The 24,997-nt window shown below is 46.1% G+C and overlaps 1 protein-coding gene across 3 annotated transcripts in view; it reads right to left on the reverse strand.

Annotated features, from left to right (window-relative positions):
* NRF1 (nuclear respiratory factor 1) overlaps window positions 1-24,997 on the reverse strand; it is a 135,395-nt gene that overhangs the window by 88,395 nt on the left and 22,003 nt on the right. The window contains exon 1 of one of the 3 annotated variants that reach the window (XM_075925374.1): window positions 20,500-20,657. The exons of the other annotated variants lie outside the window; for them this stretch is intronic. The gene's annotated coding sequence lies outside the window, so the exon portion shown is untranslated. Of the gene's footprint in view, window positions 1-20,499; window positions 20,658-24,997 lie in introns of those variants that run through there. 3 annotated transcript variants of the gene reach the window in all.

A 24,997-nucleotide genomic window follows, 5' to 3' on the forward strand; every position in this document is an offset into this window, starting at 1 on the left:
TGGACCATCTGGGAGGCAGCCACGAATTGCTCTTTGAGAGCCACTGGTCTAGACAAATTATGGCTCTGAAAGTTGTTGTTCTAGCCTGTGGATGCAACAGTATGTCAAGTCAAATTGTCTTCTTCAGCTTTATAACTTCAAAGCATAGAAACTAATCTTTAAGTATTAAAATGCTTAACTTAAAAAAACCACTGGAAATACAAAAAAAAAAAAAAAAAAAATCCACTGGAAGACCCACCTTCCTAGAAATATCACACAGATTTCTAAAGCCCCAGCAGTAACTAAAAGCAGAAAGCCCCCAAACATTCTGTGGTTTGAAACATTTGCTATAGCATACAAAGATGCTATATTGTCCCTGTATACAGATGGGCCTTAAATACATATTCTTTTGGTCTCACGTGAATCTCTCTCATTTCCCATATTATTTGGCAGCTTTTAGCAAAAGGAGCTTGAAATGCTTTTCACGCGGTAAATCATCCCTGACAGCATGAGTTGTGGGGTTATTCCCATGTACAAAGGAGCGGCTGACATCAGGGGCTTCACCGATTTTTTTATCCATATAGATCGAAGATTGACGAGAAACCATCTCTAATTGAACCAAAGTGTGGTGCTGGACAGGAGGTGAGTGTATGAAAGACTAGCTAGCAGCAAAAAGTGCAGAATTGTTCTCTACACATCCGCTTTCATTACAAAAAAACCTCTACTATGTAGGCTAAGAAAACCTCCAAAAATGGGAATGTAACAGAATAACGTCTGCCTGAATCTGCAGATACAGGCAACCCCCGACTTGCGACTCGAGGGATCCCGGGGAAGCATTGCAAGTCGGGGGCATTGTAACTCGAACCCTCATTGATGATAGGTGCCGTGCGCCATCATAAACGTGGGCCGAGGACATAAGTCAGGGGGGTTTCGGCCCCTTCCGCACTTTAAAAAAATAGTTGTAAGTGCGGGGGGTTGCAACTCGGGCGGTCACAACACGGGGGTTTCCTGTATCTTGAAGCAATTCTCCTCAAATGTGAATTGCTGCTGTCATTTCAGTGGGTGTTAAGTGAAATCCTAGTGCTGACACTTTAAATGTCCACATTGTTAACTATTTCACTATCAAAATACTGTATATGAAAGGCGTGTTGGCTCTCCCAATGCTATAAAAATGCACGTTAGCCCGCTGTAACTGACCTCAACACCACACACTTTTTTGCCTATCAGGCAGATTAGAGATGAAGACTTCAAATCACATTACTTTCCATCATGGAAATTTACTTGAGGTATTTCACTCAGTCTGGTTGAAAAAATGTTTCTAAATAAAAGCTAAAATTTTTGGTCTACCCCTCCAGAAGATTGCTTTAGATAATCATCATTTTATGAATGAAAACTGAATTTGAATCTAGAAAAAGGCTTGAGAGGTAATTTAGATAATTCATGCTGAAACCCACTTGGTCTGTCCGTGCACTCCTGCCACATCTGCTCCATGTCCCTCTAAAGCAAGCAGACCTTGGACAGAGACAGAAGCCTGAGGAACACAGGTGGACACTCTGATTTTGAAGTAGTAGGCAGAAACGATCAATGAAGAGTGAATGAAATACAACAATGCAGACTTTGCTCTCTGTCCCTGCCAAAACACGAACTAAAAATCTGTTTCTTGCCTTTGAGTTACATAACTAAAACCTCATTTATAATTAGAACAGACTTAGACGTTTCAGGAAAACATTCAGAGGGATGAAAACGCTTTTTAAAGCCACAATTAGATATATTTCTGTAGTTACATGTATGCCAAGAAGCTTCCATGATATAATCTTTAAAAAAAAAACCACATTGTTTTCTAGAAACCAGAACTGTTTCACCATCAGATTAGAGTACAATATTTTCTTCCCACACAAGTAGAGATGAAATTTATATTTTACAAAAATGAGACAGATGGAAGCTTTTGCATTCAGAATCAAGGCTGAGTCACAAAAATGGCAAGAACACAATAGTTAAAGGAAGAGTTCAATTACTATCTTGTGGTGGTCTCCAGTGTTTTCCATGAGTTATTAGATAAATTTTGTGAGACATGTATTAATTCCTCCCCCCCGCCCCAAAAAAAGGTCAAACCATTAAGTCATTAGTAGTAACTGTTGCGGCTATTTATAATCCAGATTGTTCAGTCAGCTACAGCCAGCTAAAGCACAGCCCTTTACCCAACTCACTCATTGGGTGGAGTGAAACAATCATCCAATCACACACAAGGGAGTGATGTTCACGGGGACCCACATGGTATGTATGGGCATGTCTACCCAGCAAAGTTATTTCGAAATAACTTTCCTAGCTTATTTCGAATTTGGTAAACCTCATTCTACGAGGAATAACGCCAAATTCGAAATAGCTGCTGTGTAGACACTTATTTCAAAATAGGGGGCCTCCAGCCTTCCCAGGGAGCCCTGGTGGCCACTCCAGCCTCAACCAAGAACACTTCTCTCACTCCCCCTCTCCCTGGAGCCCTTAAAGGGGTAGACTCTGGCCACAGTGCCTGTGCCAGCTCCAAGCCTGCCAGCTCAGGGCCAGCAGTCACTGCCCCTAACCAGGTGGCCCCAAAACATGAGCCAGCAAGCCACTGTCAGCCAGCCTTCCACCACTCCCCAGGAGCAGTCTGCCAGCAGGCACCTTCCTGATCCAGGGTGGAGATCATGGACCTTATTCAGGTTTGTGGGGGATGCTCCCGACGCCCATGATCTCCACACTAGACAGAGTAACGCGGCAGTCTATGGCAGGATAGCTGCTAGCCTGGCCAGCAAAGGCCACAAGCGAACCCAGGAGCAGGTTTGCATGAAAATAAAGTTGGTCCAGTGAGACCCACAACCCTGAGCTTCCCCTTTCCCTTCTTCCCCCTTTCAGCTCCCTCCTCCCAGGTTTCCTCCTCCTCTCTCCCACCCTCTCTTCTCCTCTCCCGCCTCCTTTCCCCAGTCTCACCAGAGTTTCATTCCCTCCCCCCCAGTTTTGTTAAATAAAGAGAGTGTGTGTTCATGAAAGTACATGTATTTTATTTGGCGTTAGGAAGGGGTAAGTAGCAGGACCTGAGGGAGGAATGAGGCACAAACCCCCAGTGGGGCAGAGCAGGGAGGCTCTTAGTGCTCCTCAGGGTAGAAGCTCTCCCGCAGGGCCTCCTGGATACTGACCCGACCCCCCCCTCCCGATGGACCTCCTGGATGGCAGCCTGCAGAAAGCGCAGCCAGGCTCGCAGCAACGCATCCAAGAGAAGCACCAACAGGGGCAGCTCTGGCTCCCTGTTGCAGAGTGCTATGGTGTCCCAAGTGAGGGCAACCAGAGCATGCAGAGACAAAATGCTTTGCTGTCCCTCATTGAGGTAGGCAAGCAAGCAGGGAAACCTGAGAACTGGCTATCCGCGGGGGTCCCTTTAAGCACAGACCTCAGATAGCCTCAGGCAGCAGCCCCACACAATAAGTCCTGACCTGATGCCCTGCCGGAACTGGTTCCAGCCAGCCTTAATTGAGATTCAGAGTCCACACAGTGGGATGCGCTATTTCGAACTAGCAAAATGCTATTTCGAAATGAATTTTGTGTGGAGACGAGTTATTTCGAAATAAGCTATTTCGGAATAACACTATAGTGTAGACATACCCGATGAGATAGGCAAGGACTCCGTGAATGTCAGTGGCAACACATGGTGGCCAAACAGCAACATTTTCTGACAGGCACAGGAATGCCAACCATCATTACAAACAGAATGCTAGGCGCTACAAATTATGCTGAATGGAGAGAAAAGGGCTAACAATTGTCAGCACCCCATCAAGATCTGCTGTAAGCAAATCCAAGGCCAATGATTACTTGGCAATTCACAAGCCATCTTGGGACTCCCATCCTTCTCTTCTGTACCCACTTAAGAGAGCATCAGCTACGTGCCTGGTATCCTTCCCCTCCTACCAAGGAAATGCAATGCCCAACTCACTCCTCTCTTTTTTACCTAGATATCACAAACTAATAATTGGATATTGAACCTAAACAAACAGTTTCACAAGAAGACAAATTCTGAACAGTGAGCATAATTAACAGTTTCCTAAGAGCTGTGGTGGATTCTTCATCACTACAATTATTAAATCAAAACTGGATGTTTTTCTAAAAAGCTCTGCTTGCAGAATTATTTTTGGACCATTCTCTGGCCTGTGTCACACAAGAGGTCAGACTTGTTGATTATACTGGTCCCTCCCGGCCTTGGGATCTATTAAATGCAGGACCAAGTCCATTGAGAGCCCTAACAATTAAGAGATCTCCAATTTGACTATAATGTTCTGTGGGAAGCCACTATGAAGAGAAAAGCACAATGGTGACATGCTCTCGGCAGCTAGTGTAACAGAAGGGGCAGGATGCTACATTCTGCACTAATTGAAGCTTTTTAAAAAAAATGAAGTGTTAGGTGTGCTACTGCTAGTAAACTGTAATAGTCTAGTCTGGAATTCACAAAGGCAAGGATCTCTGACACACAGGCCAGGTTTATTGAATAAGATGTGGCACATTCTTCTGGTTAGCTATGGTACTTTTTGTGGCTGTCACAGAGTCCAACAAACATGACACACTTTGAAAGACCCTTTCAGTACAGGACCTACAACATACAATCTATTCAAATGAAACAAGACAGGACCTCAAGAAAGGTAACACAAGGCAAGCAGGTGGGAGAGGAAGGAAAGACAAACCAACATTGAGGTTGTTTGACTGACGCAGTAGGTGTACCATGTTCCCGTTGAAAAATGAAGTGAAGGTAGTGGATTAGCACAGGAGAGTGAGGCCACTTCTATATTTTTCCTCTCCAGGATAACCCTCGGGTGGAGCTCTAATTTGCAAATAGCATAGCACTATGGCTGTTCCTCTCCCCACCAATCCCTTAACTATTTATTTCTTGTGGTATTGGTGAGTAGATAATTGGCAATGACAAATTCTGACTTCACACAAAAGTTCTATGCAGAGTTAATTGGTTGAATCTTCTGGCACTAAGCACACATCCCTGGCAGCAGGATGTTTGCATCAGATTACATTTTTTTAATTCAGCTTTTTCATGCGTTTTGCAGTTTTGACTTCAACTGCTTAAATATGGGATATGTTTTCATTGAGTATCTCCTCCATTGCTTAGCCTGTTTGTAACATCAACATCTGGAGTTTAATATCCCCTTCACGTGTTCAATCCTGAACAGTAAAGTCATGTTTGCTTTGCATTAGGCAATGACTATCACACTGGCACTGTTGTTCACACGTGCTGTGGTGGTGAGCAAACTAAGGGGATTCTTGTAGAACATCCTGTGAGCCGCAGGCATCTGACTTGGCTGTTGGACAGCAGGCAAGAGGGTTCAGCTGTACCCATCAATAGCTGACTGCTAAATTACTTTTTGTGGCTTTCCAATGGCTTTAATTATAGATTGCCCTCTTACTAAGAAACTGATGTTTGAATCAGGTCTCAGTGCATTTGTAATTGAATGCAAGTGCTTTTACTCCTTTAGCAACTGCCACAGGGCTTAGTCACCACTGGCTGCTTCTGCAATCTTTGTAAAGCTATTGCAGAAAGCAGTGAGAAAATATGAAGTATGTCATCAATATGCCAAAGATACTCAGCTCTACGTCAGCCTCTCATAAGGCCCTGGGAGAACGCGAATGAGCTTTCTAACAGCTAATCAAGAAGAGCCATGCAGCTTAATGTTTAGCACATCAGACTGATATAATGCTTCCCCATTCTTTGAAGAACTCAATCTTTTTAGCTTCAGGCGCTTGTGGCATTTGCCTGCCTTTTAGGGCTGCTCTCTGTATCAGGATTCTAGCTAGATCCCTCCTCAAATAGTTCCCAAATAGCAATAGTAGTGAGAAAGACCTGTCATCTTGGACAGGCCATGAGACTGTGTTGGTCTGAATCAGTGGAATGAGCACTGTTATGTTTGTTACATGAAAGCTGCACTACTGCACACTACGCAGAACCTAGGACACCCCCTGCCTCCAAGCTCTGCCCAAGGCCCCACCTCTGCTCCCCATTGCACCTCTTTCCCCAAGCCTCCTCTCCCAAGCAACATGACTTGGGCTGTTTGCACATGCCAGGCTCTTTGCTAATACCCCAGTCCGCCCTGGGCCCTGTAGGGCTCCCCAAACCATGGGGTTCGGGGTGGCTGCCCCAAACCATCCTATGGACAGGATGGCTCTGGCACTATGCTATAAATAGAGCTAATCTTGAAGGCCACTTGGTGCAAGAGGCAGCTGCTAACCTTTTAGGTACATAATCCTGATCTGAGTATATTATAACTGAACTCAATATTCCACACTGGCTATCAAGTCACTTTCAGGGGAAATCCGAGGGGTTAGATTGGCATCTATGAAGCTGTTCATAGCTGTCAACCAGGGGTAATGCATAGTACTGAGGGTATGCAGAGGTGTACCGGGGGCACATCAATCCATCTAGATATTTGCTGAGTTTTACAACAGGCTACGTAAAAAGCACTAATGAAGTTGCTACAGACTAAAATTTCACGTGACTTGTTTAAAACCGCTCTATATACACTGAAATAGAAGTACAATATTTATATTCCAATTGATTTATTGTATACTTATATGGTAAAAATAAGTAAGTCGGCAATTTTTCAGGAATAGTATATTGTGACAGTTGTATTTTTAGGTCTGATTTTGTAAGCAAGTAGTTTTTAAGTGAGGTGAAACTTGGGGTATGCAAGACAAATCCAGCTCCCTGAAAAGGCAGAGTAGCCTGCAAAGGTGGAAAGCCACTGACCTAGATCTTATCTCAGGGGCTTCCCTCCCTATGCTTCACTGTAAGAGCTATACCTTTACACATGCTCTTGTGATATGTTGCAAGAGTGACACTGGTGAGAACAGAGAAAACGGCAGCTTCACTGGAAAGCCCTCATCTCAGTAATTCAGTTCTGTCAGACAGACCCGAGTCCAAATTTGGCCATGTATAGAGGAAGAATGGAAGACAAATATTGTTTATGTTTCCCGTCAAGTGCACATTTTGGACTCTTCTGATAGTCTGGTTTCTTGATGCCTTTATGGAGATTGCCGATCATGATGATTTGATTATGATGTCACATTCCGGGGAAGAGCTACTTGGCATCATTCTAACCTACTGAAAATGTACCCAGAATCCAGGGTGTTGATTCTCTTAATAAGAAAAAAGAGCAACTAGTCAAGCTGGATCTCTTTTTAAGCCTTCAGTGTCACTGAAAGTTAAAGACAAATCTGAAACCTAATGCATGACTTGACTTTTCCATAAGGGCTTGTTTAGATGGAGAAATTTACCAGCATAATTATATCTGTATAAACTTCCCATGTGGATATTTTCTACAGTTTATTCCAGTATAACTACAGCAGTATAATTATGCTTGTAATGTATCCAAAGCCTAAGCAAAAAGACCCAAGAAGAGAGAAAATTTGAACGAATGCAATCTTTCTCCTTAAAAATTTCCATCAAAGTTCTGTGTAGATCTACAAGTGCAGGGAACATGTATATTTCACACTAAACAAAAGGATCACAATCTTGAGGTGAAACCAACATGATTCTACACAAAATCATTAGATAGTCAGCTGTAGATAACTGCTATCCATTGCTTGAACTACAGTTGAATTTCTAAGAGCCAGTAATAGAAAACATGACCTTACATTTATTTCATAATAGATATGCAATTTGTGACCAATTATTTTGTAGTTTTGCCTCAGTTATAACAATAAAAGTCTTGAGAGAAGTTCATGTACAAAATATGAATACTATATATGTCAAGTTCTCCTCACGCTTTAGTATGCTTGGAAATGATCTCATTGTAGTGTTCCCCACAGTCATGCCAGATGACTCCTGTTCGATTTCTGGTCTCTCTCCATGGGTCAGTAGCAACTAGGAGAGGTGCTGAGCCCTTTGGAAAATATACAAATTCATGATCACTGTAATAACAGAATAAGTTGTTCTGACTGGCTTCAAAGGAAATTCCATCCAGTTTTCAGTCTCGACTAGAAGGATGGTGGTATAAAAGCAAGAAAAATTGAGGGAGAAAGATTAACAGATGTGAAAAGCTCCTTTTTTCAAACATCAAGCAATAATCTATAGAGGTGTAATCCAAAATTTGATGTTAAACTACACTGTAAAATCTTCAACCCCATGATGGAATTTCCATTCAATATTCATGCATTTCTTTCACAAACCTGCAAGTTTCATGTTATACATATATGGGGCAATCTGCCCATCAATATGCCTAGAAACCATTGCACACACTGATGAGAGAGCACACGTTAGCTTTAACAACTTTTATAGAACATAGATACAATGAGGTAAAACAAGCACACTGCTCAGAGATTATGATTTTTTATGGGAATACATAACTTTACTTTTTACATTTTTGAAAAAGAATCAGGCAGGTATTCCAATATAAAATAATTCTGCTCTGAACTCTGTATCCCACTGACAGTCATTCCAACAATGTGAATTAAGATAGAGTCATTTTTACTTTATATAGTTTTAATTAAAACATGAAGTGGTCTTTATACCACTGCTGAGAGATCTATTATTCACGGATTGCTGAGAACATCCTTGGCACAGCACAAAGATAGAGCCTTTTTTCCCAAAAGGATTATTCTAAAAGACAGAGAACAGCCATAGCAGGTTGAATTAAGGTGCAAACGTTCCTGTTTTTAATCCTCTTCTATATAGAGCAGATTTGCAAATTAATAATTATGCTGGACTATCATGTTTTAAGAAGGGATTTGAATGAGAGGGTGGCAATTCAGCACACTGTGGGCTAAAGTAGCATTTGAAGGTGTGATGTTAGCACGCATGACTTAAAAGTCTAGTGTAGATCAAGTCTAGGCTCCCCTCAACCACTTGAGCACAAGTTAAAGGCAGTGTGCCCTACTTGCACTACCCAAATGCATCTCTATATTCATTTCCTGCACACTACAATAATCTTTGTACATAATATGCCTTGTGAGGTATCGTTTGAAAACTAGTAATGCACTGGTCAATAATACCAGAGTTGTAACAACATTGTGTGTGAAGTTATGAAATTCCTCCTGTATGATGTCAAAGGCACATGTTCCAATTCAAGTTGCCCTGATTAGATAGAACTAGTCAAGCAGGCCTGTCTTAAACAAGGGCCATGTTTACCCCTAGATCTATCTATATATTTAAGAAATGTGTGTCCGTCTGAGTCCGTTTTTTCAAGAACTCCTCCTAAACTGTAAGAGCTAGGGACATCAAATTTGGTAGGCAGCTTCCTTTTATCCTAACTTAAAGCAAGATCTGGGCTTGGTTGCGTCAGGAAAATGGGACATGTCTCGAATTTGACTTTTTCCATAACATGAAAAGAAAGGGGGCTGATTGGAAGAGAGCAATACTGCAGAGCGACCACTTCCCACACACCCCAAAATATAAGACGATACTCTCAAAAACACTTTCCTTAACAGTAAGTAAATCCCACAGATGGTTTACGGAGGATGGAAAAGAAATACATAGACTCCTAAAACAGTGAACACACATAGTAAGCCAAGATCCCACTCAACTGACATTATTTGAAAAAAATAAAAATTAATGTAAATGAGTTTAATAAATGAGGGGAAATTAATTAAATCAAAAGACAGATTTAGTGTTAAATCTACCAGATGTATTTCTACCTCCAGTGAAAAAAGATTTAGAGAACTTGTATCTTGTAAGTGTTTCAAAACAATTTCAGACAATTATTTACCATACCCAGGGACAGGTCAAAAAGGCATGAATTTTCCTTTTTACCATCTCTCTCTGAATGAAACATGAGAAACCCCTTTTCCTACACTGATTGCATGTGCACTCTGAGGCAGCTAATATTACAGATTACTGCAATGTTCAGTCCAGCATCCAGAGGACAATTTTCTGTATTTTGGGAGCAGCAACCCTACTTGCTAGGCCCCAAAGAATACTAACCACCCTCAAAAATCTTGAGCAGGGAGTTTACAAAGTATTCTCACCTCTCCAGATAGGACACCAGGTATAATAGGCAAGCTGATGCTTTTCAAGTTCACAGCTTTGTACCCTGGAATTTGCTGGTAAAACTTTTGTCTGCAAGTCATCAAAAGTAACACTAACTTTCATTACAACCCAAATGTCACTAGGGCCAGAAGCTGAATTTCAAGCAACAAGAGTATTGGATGCAGACATTGGCTTTTTTCTTTAAGTACTGACAGAGTGTTGTTGTTTTTTGTAAACTGGATTACCTTGCTATTGTGATAGCATATTATTTAATGTTGGACTATGCTACAGTTTAACCTACACATAGATTATTATACCAGATTTTAAAGCTACTGAAATGATTTGTTAAAAAGATGAGGCCTGATTATAAATAATGTACAGCTGACCAACCATATGGCTGCTAATATTTTTTCTCGGGATGGTATGATTATATTTCAGCTCTCCATTTGTGTGGGGATCCAGGTCAAATCTGAGTCTAGAGAGTGGTATTCCACCAGATTTGAAACCTTCTTTTCCCCGGAGCATTAATCCAGTCAAACCAGGTGATCTACAGTTCTAAGCCACCGGGGCTTTTCTTGGTTTAAATATGCTGAAATTTTATTTATTTATATATATATATATATATATATATATATATATATATATATATATATAAAAGCCTCCCATGAGAAATCACTAAAAAATCAGCATCTCTGTGAAGTCAAAAGGGTATAGTCTTACAAACATCACAGGAACTTAGACTGTATATTCCTCAGGAAAGAGACTTGTTTTACAGCTCATCTACATGGACATACTCAAGAAAGTCAATCCAAATTAGCTTTTAAATATGATTAATTAAAGCTTCTGAATAAACTACACTGAATAAAGGCCACTTCAACCCTAAATGAGTATGTTCACACAGGGGTTTAATGGAATTAAACTAACTGACTTTAATAAATTCAATTTATTCAGATTAATTTTCATGAGTGTGTCATATAGACAAGCTCTTATTAATGCCTATGCAGGCATGGTGATGGTGCTGCAGACATTCAGGGCTTGAAATACGCACTTATCCGAGCAAAAAGGCTGAATAGGGGCCAAAGCCTGATGGCTCTTTCATTGAAAGGGACGATGAGAGGAGAAGAGTATCTGGAGCTACACTTCCCTTAGGAGGAAGGGTTGGTGCACAGAAGACCTCCTGTACACCCAAGAAGTCAGCAGGAGCAGTAAAGGAGTGGGAGACAAAAATGAATTTATTGGGAACAGCGCTGATTTATGCTCCATTCCTATATAAAGATATTGCAATGTAAATTAAATGTGCCTAATCTGGGGAATAAAGCTTTACAAATGTTTTGACCCAGGTTAGTAGACTCTGGGGAAGTTTTTCAAGCTTTTCAATTATAATAGAGTTTGATTATTTCAATTAGATGATGCAAGACAGTGGGAGGGAATAAAGCTCTTTTGGACCTGACTAGTTTAGTCATTCACTTAAGTTGTAAGGTAGAATGTAAATTAGTACACAAGTATTTCTAAATTACTTTATGGAACTGACATCTGTTGCATCATGCAACCACAATCAAAAACTCATACAATTAAATGAAAGTTAAACAGCCAAGTCACTCACATCGATTCTTAAATTGGGAGTAAATCAGTTTCTTACTATTTTACATCCTAGTCACATGCAGCAAGTGAATTTAAAAAAATGACATTTCATTTATATACAATCATCACTAGAAGAAAAAGGTAGCTCATTAATCAAAACCAGGGCTCAGAGCCTAGCAGAGCAGCATGCACCTCTCTGGAGTTTCCGATCCTTACTGAGCATACACCTGTTTCTACACTTCAGTACACAGACACATACTCTCCACTGCCCACTAAAGGGCAATTTATTCCAAGGAAAGGAGCAACGTATGAAAACTGGAAACAAAACAAATAGGAAAAGTTGGTCTTTTCCATCCTACACAGCAGATGCCCTCATGGAACACACCTTCATGCTTTCAGACCTTAGTCATAGGGGGAGAAATGTTATTTGTATTATAGGAGTGACCAGAGACCAAATCTGAATTGGAACCACACACTTCTCACCCACAGCGACCTGGATGCTGTAGCAAAAATATAGTTTATGTTCCAAGCTTGAATAAAGTCTGTAAAGCAAGAGATACTTCTTAAAAATTGACAAAAGGCTGCTCCATGGCAGAAAAACAGGTCAGGTTTTCAGAAAAATTGATCCTTTATAGAAAATTATGGGCCATTATGTAGCTATTTATATTTCACTATTAAGGGTTCTTGGCCCAGTACATGTATAGAAAAAAGGAAGATTATGTTCAAGAGGTGACTAGCTGAAGATCCTATCTCAAAATAGTGCAGATTTAACTTTCAGAAGCAGGGGAAAGAACATACTTATTTCACTGGTGGATTATTGTTCAAAAAAATGGTGTGGAAAAAGCATTATGGACAAGGCAGTAATTTGGAGCACAAGAGAAAGACTGTCCCAGGAAAAAAGTACAGAAGGGCATAAGTATAGTGTGAATAAGAGAGCAGGAAGAGGATCCAAAAAGAGCAGATGGGGAAAGAGAGAGTTGGGAAGACTGAAGGTGGCACAGATTTGAAAGCAAGCCAAGTCCACACAAGTCCACAAAAAGAAAAAAAAAAAAAAAACCTACAATCCTCCTCTCAAATCAAGAAATGGAAAACCTACTCACAGTTTTATGGAACTTTAATGCATTTAAACTGATATTGTAGAAGTAGTAAGTAGTTGTGTCCAAAGGCATGAGTAATGTTTAATTTTAAATATAAGCACATGTTCTTTATTTATGGGTTAACTATAAAAATATAGAAATAGTCCAAAAGAAATATTAGAGGGTGAAACATATCCCTGTGAAGTGCAGAAGGATCTGTGTCCTAAGGATGTTAAAATGCGGTTAACTGACTAGTTGATGGAAATTCCATCGACTAGTCGATTACTTGATAGGCACTTCCGCATTCCTCCTTTGAAATGTAAAAAAGCCCCAGCTGGGGCTCCTGTATATTTCAAAGAAGGAATGCGGAACTCCGCATAGAGCCTGGAGCCAGCAGGAAGTCCCGGTGACTCTGGGCTGCTGGCGGTGTGCCTGTTTTGAAATGTACAACAGTCCCCACCGTTGGCTTTTCTGCATTTCAAAGCCACGGAGCCCAGGCTCCATTCTACGCTGCATGCCACTAGAAGCCCAGGTCAGCTGGGGAGCGCCCAGCTGATCCCAGGCTCCCTACAGCACTTCCCTGGAACCCGGGGTCAGCTGGGGACTTCCCCGGGATCTGGGGAAATGCTGCACAGAGCCTGGGATCAGCTAGGGACTCCCCCAGCTGACCCCAGGCTCCATAGCTGCCCCTTTGAAATGCTCGGAGGTGGCAGTTTCAAAGGGGCAGCCACCACACAGTTGATGCATGGATCAGCTGTGAGACGGCTGCCCCTTTGAAACTTCCACCTCTGCACATTTCAAAGGGGCAGCTGTGGAGCCCAGCTGTGGAGCCCGCAGAATTTACCCAGAACCTGGGGTCAGCGACCCTGGGCTCCACAGCTGCCCCTTTGAATCCTGCAGAAGCAGAGTTTTAAAGGGGCAGCTGCCTCACAGCTGGTCCATGTATCAGCTGTGCAGCGGCCACCTTGGGGTTTCAAAGTTGCAGCGCCACTGTGCAGCGCTGCCACTTAGAGGCAGCAAAGGGGGAGGGAAGGGTTCTTCAATCTCACAGAGGCAGCAAGGGGGGGAATATTGACTACTCAAAAGACTATCCAAGAAGCAAATGCTTATTGGATAGTCAACTAGCTGTCTAGTCTTTAACATCCCTACTGTGTACCACTTAAGTTCTTAATACACTTATTCAGTCCATAGGGCTTTAAGCAGGCCCTGTCCACTAGGATGAATTTCACCCAAAAATTTGCAAAGTATATAATACAGTCACACATCTCTGGAAGCAGCCTGATTTCATGTTAGAGAGCAAATTAACCTGGTATGGCTGAGCACCTCCTATTGCTTTACATTGCTATGCAATTTACTGTAACCAATTCTAATTTTAGGCAAATATGTGTAACGGCTATTTACTCAAACACTAATGAAGTTCACCACAGGAAAGCTAAGTAAGCTGCAACAAATACTTGACTCAAATGACTACGGACAAAATAACTATGGGAGTTATAGCAACACAGTTACAGCATTGCAGCTGTAATCCCATTGTCTAGACCAGAGTTTCCCAAATGGTGTTCTGCGGAACCCTGGGGACCCGCAAAGTGAAAATAAGGGTTCCGCGAGACAATTCCATGACAATCCCATTTTATTATTTTAAAAAAATAATATTTAAGCATTTATGAATTTTATTGAAAATAATTTTAATTTGTGTTCGCCACAGTAAGTGTCCCTGTGTAATGCCAGCTTAGCCAGAGAGCGGGGATGACGATGCCACTACTCAGCGCTGCGCACTCTGTCAATCAGTGGTGCAATCGCCTTATTTTGTGGTCTACTTTTTCAGCTCCATAAATTAGACTTATTAGGGGTTCCACAAAATTCTTTCAAATGCAAAAGGATTCCATGGCCAAATAAAATTGGGAAACACTGGTCTAGAGACACACTACAGTCCAGCAAGGGAAGGGGAAAAGCTGCATAGGCAGAGAGAGCACTTTATTGATATACAACAGTGGTCTCTAACCTTTTTAACCACAAGATCACCTTTTTCAATTTAAGTGCAATGTAAGATCTACCTCAAACCCAAATCCCCTTGCCCCACTCGCTTCCCGCCCCTGCTCCACCCACTCCTTCTGGGAGGCTTGAAAGTAGGAATAAGAAATCCTCCGGAAAAGGCTTTATTTTCCGGAGAATCACGTCTAGACTGGTGCTTTTCTCCAGCTTATCCCCAAGCCGAAAAAAAGCGGCAGCCATGTAAATGCAAATGCTGCGGGGGATATTTAAATCTCCCGCGGATTTGCAATTCCGACTGGTCTAATCTGCATCCCTTTTCCGGAAAAGGGGTGCAGTGTAGACACAGCCAGGGGCTGCAGGGACATGCCAGCTACTTCCAGGAGAAGAAATTACCATAGGGATAATTACTCCAGCCACAACACGTAAGGCATTTTAGAGCTCGCTACCCAAAGAATTAAATTTAAGCATAAGAGAGAAATGAAAATAATGAAATGAACAGACCAGTCTAAAACCAAAAATAACCCACTTTGCAAGCAGTAAAAGTAGTAACAACAACATCCCCCCCCCCACCTTATGTGTTGGGTCAGGAGAAGAGAGTGAAAGACAGTGTGTGTTTGTGAGAATGACAGTGCCTTCCTGTCCAAACCAGTCAGGATCACCTGTCAGAGGCTCCAGGATCTACTGGTAGATCCCGATCTACTGGTTGGTAGCCACTGATATACAAGGACAACTATGCTGCTTGTGTAGACCTGGTCTGAAGCCACTTTACATCTGAATGAGAGCATTCATATAGTGGTTTAATAATGTGCTTTCACTTTACCCCCTTTACTTAATTTGTCTTAATTTTCCTAAGTGAGATGTGCTGGATGTTCACTTGATGTTTTGATTTTGCAGAGTAGCAATATTTTAAACACTTATACAATATGCCAAGTGAAGTCAGGTATATGAGTACATGCATGCATAAGTTATCTATAGTCAAACAATGAAAATGCCTGTAGCAAATGCACAGTGTTTAAGAGGAACTCTGCATCTTTTTCTGTATCTTGTATATATGCAACTTTCATAACATGGAATATTATTCCAACATATGAAACTACATGACCTGATGCACATTAGAAAATAAACATGCAATAAATGAAGCAGGGCTCCTCTTTTAAGTCCAATAAGTATTGACTTATTCATGATGTATATATAGCAGCAACAGTCCATAGGAGCTCTTGCTTTAGAATCATAGAACCACAGAGCTGGAAGAGACCTTAGAAGGTCATCAAGTCCAGCCCCCTGCTCTAGGCAGGACCAATTCCAACTAAATCAACCCGGCCAGGGCTTTGTCAAGCCGAGACTTAAACACCTCTAGGGATGGAGACTCCACTACTTCCCTAGGTAACCCATTCCAGTGCTTCACCACCCTCCTAGGGAAATAGTTTTTCCTAATCTCCAACCTGGACCTCCCCCACCACAACTTGAGACCATTGCTCTTTGTTCTGCCATCTGTCACTACTGAGAACAGCCTTTCTCCATCCTCTTTGGAAGCTCCCTTCAGGAAGTTGAAGGCTGCTATCAAATCCCCCCTCACTCTTCGCTTCTGCAGACTAAACAGACCCAACTCCCTCAGCCTCTCCTCATAGGTCATATGCTCCAGCCCCCTAATCATTTTGGTTGCCCTCCACTGGACCCTCTCCAATGCGTCCACATCCTTTTTGTAGTGGGGGGCCCAGAACTGGACACAATACTCCAGATGTGGCCCCACCAAAGCCGAATAAAGGGGAATAGTGACATCTCTGGATCTGCTGGCAATGCTCCTCTTAATGCAACCTAATATGCCATTAGCCTTCTTGGCTACAAGGGCGCCCTGTTGACTCATATCCAGCTTCTCATCCACGCTAACCCCCACACATATTTAGGGCACCACACATATTGTATATGTGGCATAAACTGTGGTTTACAACACAACAAGACACATGTAGTTTAACTTATACAAAAAACTATGTTTAAATGGGAAATAATATGTAATTATATAATTAGAGACTACCAGTGTTTCCTGACTTGACAGCTTCACTGTTCAACCCTTTCTTTCACTTTTATTTTTGGTTGGTTAGTTTTTGTTCCCAATTCAGTTCTGTGTTAAATGTAAAATTCTAGTGCATTCAAGAGATGAATTACATCTAGACTTCAAAGGAATTATTTTCCAGCACCAGGCCTTGAACAATAAATATAAAGGTTTTTAAAAATGAGCAACATGTTGAAGAATTAGAGCACAAACTGAAGTTATAGCTGATATAAAAGTGAACACAATCAGCCATGTCAGACAAATGTTTTGTAAAAGCAAACCACTAAAAACGCACATGATTGCAGCCCGCCCCTCCCCCCTTAATACCTAAAATATTCTCTCTGAACTGAAAAGCTGGCAGACGCGACAAAACAATTCTGGTTGGAACAGCAATAGGACTGTTGTATTAAAATAAAAAACAAAACCGTACCCTCCCGCCACCCCAGTAAATTAGAGTCAGCACTTAGGAGCTGATGATGGAGGGCGTAATGAGGGAGTGGGGGGGAGGGACAAGAAGCAAAGGAGACTACAAGATTAGAATGTGCAATGTGCATCTCCCTAAATACTGAAAGTGAAATTATCAGTAGTTGTAAGAGAAAAAAAAAACAAGCAAGGACTCTGCATGAATGAAGTCTTTTGAGCCTAATACTCTTGTCTTGTAACTAAAGACCTAAATCCACCTTTGAATACATTATACAAGAAAATTCTGGTTGAATGATCAACAAAACATTTAGACCGTATTTTGTCTCACAAATCATACAGAATAGCTTTGAAACAAGCTGTTTGCACAAAATATGCATACGCATCCTCTTTACAAAAAGAAAACCTGAGTACCTTGAACCACCTTTCTAATTTCCAAAGGTGGGACTAGACCTATCCGCAACACAACCCATTCAGAGGAGCAAAAAGATAGCCATGGAGGGAGGGATCTGCAAAAGGTAAACACACCCTGATGTGTAAGGGCCACTGTATTACGCTCTTCCTGAGTGCAACAGGGATCTTGCCTCCTGTCACACACCCACACTGGCAGCTCATGCAATACATGCTTTTGTTTTTGGCTGCCTCTGATGCCACCCATCCTCTCTCCATTCCTTGGAAAGGGAAGGAGTGAGAGCCCAGACCTGTCCCCATGATTCACTTCTAAAGAACGGCAGAATTTGTTCAAGATAGGGGGAAAAGGGAAGATACTTTCAGATGTCATCTGAAATGAACAGCAGTGGTTAGCGGGCAGGGATACAAATCCCGCCTTTGCCCTCTAATGCCAGCAACCAAGCTCACTTCTGAAAAGAGAGAATAAGTCCCTTCAGGTGCACTCTTTCCCACTTCCCCTACATTAAGAGTGGTGATCTGGGAAAACACGCTTCCCCCTGGAGAGCAGAGATGAGACATCTTCCAGCCCTCTCCCTGGACTGGCAGGGGGGTGGTCATTTTCCAACCCTTTTTCCTTTCCCCAACCCTGAACTGGGGGGCCAGGCGAGAATCCTGCTCCCCAGAGGAGTAGCGGAGCAGCCCTCTTCCCCATCCCCGGACAGGAGAGAAGGGATCAGGCAAGGCATCTGCTCCCCAGAGAGGTGACAGAACAGCCCCTTTCCCCATCTCTGGATGGAAGGGGGAGTCAGGTGAGGAATCTGTTTCCCGGAGGGAAGGCTGAGCAGCCCCTTTCGCTATGGGTAGAAAGGGAGGAGTGTCAGGCAGGGATCCTGCTCCCTCTGGGGTGTCAGATCAGCCCCTTTCCCCCCCTGGATAGAAGCGGGGAATCTAGGGCTGAGGGGTGTCAGCCAGGGATCCTGCTCCCCTCTGGGGTGACAGATCAGCCCCTTTCCCCCTGGATAGAAGGGGAGAATCTAGGGGTGAGGGGTGTCAGCCAGGGATCCTGCTCCCCTCTGGGGTGACAGATCAGCCCCTTTCCCCCACCTGGATAGAAGGGGGCAGTCAAGGGGTGAGGGGCCAGCCAGGGATCCTGCTCCCCTCTGGGGTGACAGATCAGCCCCTTTCCCTCCCTTGGATAGAAGGGGGCAGTCAAGGGGTGAGGGGTGTCAGCCAGGGATCCTGCTCCCCTCTGGGGTGACAGATCAGCCCTGGATAGAAGGGGGGGTCTAGGGGTGAGGGGCCAGGCAGGGATCCTGCTCCCCTCTGGGGTGACAGATCAGCCCTGGATAGAGGGGGGGGGGGTCTAGGGGTGAGGGGCCAGGCAGGGATCCCGCTCCCCTCTGGGGTGACAGATCAGCCCTGGATAGAGGGGGGGGGTCTAGGGGTGAGGGGCCAGGCAGGGATCCCGCTCCCCTCTGGGGTGACAGATCAGCCCTGGATAGAAGGGGGGGTCTAGGGGTGAGGGGCCAGGCAGGGATCCCGCTCCCCTCTGGGGTGACAGATCAGCCCTGGATAGAGGGGGGGGTCTAGGGGTGAGGGGCCAGGCAGGGATCCCGCTCCCCAATGTGGAGAGCGAGCAGCCCCCCCCCCCCCGTTAGAAGGGGCCGCAGGGAGGGGCCCTGCTCCCAAGGGGGGCGGCCTGGCGAGAAGGGGGGGCCAGGCAGGGATCCTGCTCCCCTTTGGGGTGACAGATCAGCCCTGGATAGAAGGGGGGGTCTAGGGGTGAGGGGCCAGGCAGGGATCCCGCTCCCCTTTGGGGTGACAGATCAGCCCTGGATAGAAGGGGGGGTCTAGGGGTGAGGGGCCAGGCAGGGATCCTGCTCCCCTTTGGGGTGACAGATCAGCCCTGGATAGAAGGGGGGGGTCTAGGGGTGAGGGGCCAGGCAGGGATCCTGCTCCCCTTTGGGGTGACAGATCAGCCCTGGATAGAAGGGGGGGTCTAGGGGTGAGGGGCCAGGCAGGGATCCCGCTCCCCTCTGGGGTGACAGATCAGCCCTGGATAGAAGGGGGGGTCTAGGGGTGAGGGGCCAGGCAGGGATCCCGCTCCCCTCTGGGGTGACAGATCAGCCCTGGATAGAGGGGGGGGTCTAGGGGTGAGGGGCCAGGCAGGGATCCCGCTCCCCTCTGGGGTGACAGATCAGCCCTGGATAGAGGGGGGGGGTCTAGGGGTGAGGGGTCAGGCAGGGATCCCGCTCCCCTCTGGGGTGACAGATCAGCCCTGGATAGAGGGGGGGGTCTAGGGGTGAGGGGCCAGGCAGGGATCCCGCTCCCCTCTGGGGTGACAGATCAGCCCTGGATAGAAGGGGGGGGGGCTAGGGGTGAGGGGCCAGGCAGGGATCCCGCTCCCCTCTGGGGTGACAGATCAGCCCTGGATAGAAGGGGGGGGGGCTAGGGGTGAGGGGTCAGGCAGGGATCCTGCTCCCCTCTGGGGTGACAGATCAGCCCTGGATAGAGGGGGGGGGTCTAGGGGTGAGGGGCCAGGCAGGGATCCCGCTCCCCTCTGGGGTGACAGATCAGCCCTGGATAGAGGGGGGGGGTCTAGGGGTGAGGGGCCAGGCAGGGATCCCGCTCCCCAATGTGGAGAGCGAGCAGCCCCCCCCCCCCGTTAGAAGGGGCCGCAGGGAGGGGCCCTGCTCCCAAGGGGGGCGGCCTGGCGAGAAGGGGGGGCCAGGCGGGGATCCTGGGCCGGGGCCGCCCCGGAGAGCGAGCGACCCCCCTCCCCTCGCCCCCCCGCCGCACCCCGCTCGGGGGCAGGATCCCGCCCCCGCCGCCCCTCAGCCCACCCCGGCCCGGGCCTAGCGCGGCCTGCGCGGCCCCGAGCTGGGAGTTGGGCCGGGCCGGGGGAGGCCGGGCCGGCGGCGCGGGCTCCGGAGCGGGGTGCCTGGGCAGCCGGCGGGGGCCCCGCGTTGCTGCGGCTGCGCCGGGGCTGGAGGAGCTGGGAGATTGCGCGGTAGGACACTCACCTCAGAGCGGCTGCGCTGCAGCGGGCCTGCGCCGTGGAGCCTCTGCCAGGCGGCGGCCGGGGAGGGAGCCGAGCGGGGACACGGCGCGGCTCGCCCTGAGCCGCCGCAATGGCGAGCGAGCGAGAGGCGGGCACCAGCAGCAGCAGGAGGCCGAGGAGAGGGCGCGTGACGTCACGGGCTGGCGCCGCCGCCATGATGAGGAGGGCACCGCGCCGCATCGGGAGGGGGGGGGCGCCGCCCCGCGCCATGTTGGGGAGGTCGGACGGGGGGAGCCTGCCGCGAAAGGGGCGATTCGGGGGGCGCCGGGCGCCATGTTGGGAAGGTCGGAGGGGCTGATAAAAGGGGAGGGGGGAGGTCGCCATCTTGGGCAGGTCAAGCCCCCGCGTTGATAAGGGGAGCTCGGTCCTGTGGGAGTCACACAGAACCGCGGAAGTCAGTAGAGAGCGCGCTTCGGCTCCAGCCTCACGGGGAGACGGGGCAGGGCCCGTGGGGTGCTGTGAGGGGGGGGCAGGGCCCGTGGGGTGCTGTGAGGGGGGGGTAGGGCCCGTGGGGTGCTGTGAGGGGGGGGGCAGAGCCCGTGGGGTGCTGTGAGGAGGGGCAGGGCCCGTGGGGTGCTGTGACGGGGGGGGCAGGGCCCGTGGGGTGCTGTGAGGGGCAAGGCCCGTGGGGTGTTGAGGGGGGGCAGGGCGCGTGGGGTGCTGTGACCGGGGGGGGGCAGGGCCCGTGGGGTGCTGTGACCAGGGGGGGGGGCAGGGCGCGTGGGGTGCTGTGACCGGGGGGGGGCAGGGCCCGTGGGGTGCTGTGACCAGGGGGGGGGGCAGGGCGCGTGGGGTGCTGTGACCGGGGGGGGGCAGGGCCCGTGGGGTGCTGTGACCAGGGGGGGGGCAGGGCCCGTGGGGTGCTGTGGGGGGGGGCAGGGCACGTGGGGTGCTGTGACGGGGGAGGGGGCACGGCCCATGGGGTACTGTGAGGGGAGGGCAGAGCCCATGGCGTGTTGGGGTGGACGGGAGCTATGCAGTATTTCACAGAATCATAGAACACTAGGATTGGAAGGGACCTCGAGAGGTCATCGAGTCCAGTCCCCTGCCCTCATGGCCCGACCAAATACTGTCTAGACCATCCCTGATAGACATTTATCTAACCTGCTCTTAAATATCTCCAGAGATGGGGATTCCACAACCTCCCTGGGCAATTTATTCCAGTGTTTGACCACCCTGACAGTTAGGAACCTTTTCCAGATGTCCAACCTAAACCTCCCTTGCTGCAGTTTAAGCCCATTGCTTCTTGTTCTATCCTCAGAGGCCAAGATGAACAAGTTTTCTCCCTCCTCCTTGTGACACCCTTTTAGATACCTGAAAACTGCTATCATGTCCCCTCCCAGTCTTCTCTTTTCTAAACTAAACAAACCCAATTCTTTCAGCCTTCCTTCACAGCTCATGTTCTCTAGATCTTTCATCATTCTTGTTGCTCTTCTCTGGACTCTCTCCAATTTCTCCACATCTTTCTTGAAATGCGGTGCCCAGAACTGGACAAAATACTCCAACTGAGGCCTAACCAGCGCAAAGTAGAGCGGAAGAATGACTTCTCGTGTCTTGCTCACAACACACCTGTTAATGCATCCCAGAATCATGTTTGCTTTTTTTGCAACAGTTTTGCAACTGTTGACTCATATTTAACTTGTGGTCCACTATGACCCCTAGATACCTTTCTGCAGTACTCCTTCCTAGACAGTCGCTTCCCATTCTGTATGTGTGAAACTGATTGTTCCTTCCTAAGTGGAGCACTTTGCATTTGTCTTTATTAAACTTCATCCTGTTTACCTCAGACCATTTCTCCAATTTGTCCAGATCATTTTGAATTATGACCCTATCCTCCAAAGCAGTCGCAACCCCTCCCAGCTTTGTATCATCTGCAAACTTAAGCGTACTTTCTATGCCAATATCTAAATCGTTAATGAAGATATTGAACAGTGCTGGTCCCAAAATAGACCCCTGCAGAACCCCACTTGCCAGCTGTCTACACTGGCCGCTTGCTTTTCCGGAAAAGCAATGACGATCTACTGTAAAATTGTCAGTGTTTTTCCGGAAAGACTATGCTGCTTCCGTTCGGGAAAAAGTCCTTTTCAAGAAAAACTATTCCGGAAAAGGGCCAGTGTAGACAGCACAGTAGTCTTTTCCGCAAAAAAGCCCCAATCGCGAAAATGACAATGGGGGCTTTTTTCCAGAAAAGCGCGTCTACATTGGCCACAGACGCTTTTCCGGAAAAAGTGCTTTTCCGGAAAAGCATCCTGCCAATGTAGACGCACTTTTTCCGGAAATACTTATAACGGAAAACTGTTCCGTTTTAAGCATTTCCGGAAAAGGGTGCCAGTGTAGACGTAGCCTCTGAGTATGGTTATCCAGCCAGTTATGTACCCCCACTTATAGTAGCCCCATCTAAGTTGTATTTGCCTTGTTTATTGATAAAAATATCATGCGACACCGTATCAAATGCCTTACTAAAGTCTCGGTATACCACATCCACCGCTTCTCCCTTATCCTCAAGACTTGTTATCCTATCAAAGAAAGCTATCAGATTGGTTTGACATGATTTGTTCTTTACAAATCCATGCTGGGTGTTCCCTATCACCTTACCACCTTCCAAGTGTTTGCAGATGATTTCCTTCATTACTTGCTCCATTATCTTCCCTGGCACAGAAATTAAACTAACTGGTCTGTAGTTTCCTGGGTTGTTCTTGTTTCCCTTTTTATAGATGGGCACTATATTTGCCCTTTTCCAGTCTTCTGAACTCTCTCCTGTATGGTTTCTCTGAGGCAGGGGCATGGGCCAGTGGGTGCTAGGGTGGGACAGGCAAGGCCCAGCAGGGAAGAAGATGGGCCAATGGGTGCTATGGTGGGAAGGATGGAACCAAAGGATCTTGAAATGAGAAAACTACCATCAGGCACATGAAAGCTAGGGATGTGAAAGTGATACCCGCAAGCTCCTGGTATATGCAGGGAGCAGGCTTAAAAGCCAGCTCATCCCGCAGCACATCAGCAGTAGTCGCCCCAGGAATTGAAATTGGGGGGGGGGGGTGTTCAAATTTACAAGGGGGGTGTCAGAGCTGATGAGGGGTGACACCGTGAGGGTGAAGGTGAGATGTATGGCATCATAGTTCACAAAACTGGGGGGGTGTTGGGGAAATTCAGGAGCGGTATACACCCCCATGGGGGAGGGAGTGTAAGGAAATTTCTGGCATGCACTGGAGGGAAGGGAGGGAAGGAGGTAGAGCCACTATGCACAGGGTACCAACTTAAAAGTCAGCTCCATGCACACACCAGCTTGTATGTAACCACTGACATTTTCAGCAGTTACATGATTACTTAAACACATTTTAACATCCCTAATATAAGCACATTATGAAAGCTAAGGCCTTACCGGGAGGATGGGGCCATTGAATGCCATGTTGGAAAGGGCTATGCCATGCTAGCAAGGAATGAAGCTGATGCAAGTTCTCAGTCCTTATCTCCAAGGCACTGCATGCCCTGTGTGCAGGAAATCAAAAATACTACCTAATGCTCTGGAGAAGGCTGTGATAGACATTTGTGCTCCTTTGGGTACACTGAAACTTTCAACAATAAGGGTAAGCTCACCTGTGCAGGAAAAAACTTTCTGAGGAGCCAGTCTGAGACTGTGGAATAAACTCCGTAAATATCTATGGAGTATCACAAACCTCACTAACTGCCTCCCTGAGGCCAACAGGCATTTCTTTGACCTTGCTTTTTCTAACAAATACATATCAATGTGTAGATCTGATTTTTTTTTTAAATCCTACATTTAGAACTTTACCAAAACAATTCACTCCAGTGTAAATGCTTCTTCCCCTAAAGGAGTAAATACTTACCTATATTTTAGCATATGAATTTAAGAATGGCCATACTGAGACCAATGCTCCATCTAGCCCAGAATCATGTCTTCCAATAGTGGCTAGTGCTAGATACTTCAAAGGAAAGGAGCAGAACAGGCCAAGCATCAAGTGAGCCATCCCCTGTTGTCCTGTCTCAGTGTCAGAGGTTCAAGGACACCCAGAGCATTGATTTGCATCCCTGATCATTTTGGGTAATAGTCACTGATGGACCTATCTTCCATGAATTTATCTATTTTTTTAAAAATCCATTTATAGTGCTTGCCTTCACAACCTTCCTTGGCAATGAGTTCCACAAGCTGTCTGTGACTTGTGTGAAAAAGTACTTTCTTTTGTTTGTTTTAAACCTGCTGCCTATTTATTTAATCAGAAAATTATCCATAGTGACTTCAAGATCTTCTGTTTTGGGGCCATTGACAGCACATGTGTGCCCATTATCTGCTCCCTCTCCCACCCAATAAGCTCATCATTTTGTAAACCAAAACGTATACTACTCACTAACTATGCAAGCCAAACATGGAGGGAAGATCATGGATACCAATATGGGATGCAGGGATAGAGTGCATGATGCCAGGGTATTCCAGAGAGCTAGTG

The sequence above is a fragment of the Pelodiscus sinensis genome, chromosome 1 (assembly GCF_049634645.1).
Source record: "Pelodiscus sinensis isolate JC-2024 chromosome 1, ASM4963464v1, whole genome shotgun sequence".
Taxonomy (NCBI): Eukaryota; Metazoa; Chordata; order Testudines; family Trionychidae; genus Pelodiscus; species Pelodiscus sinensis.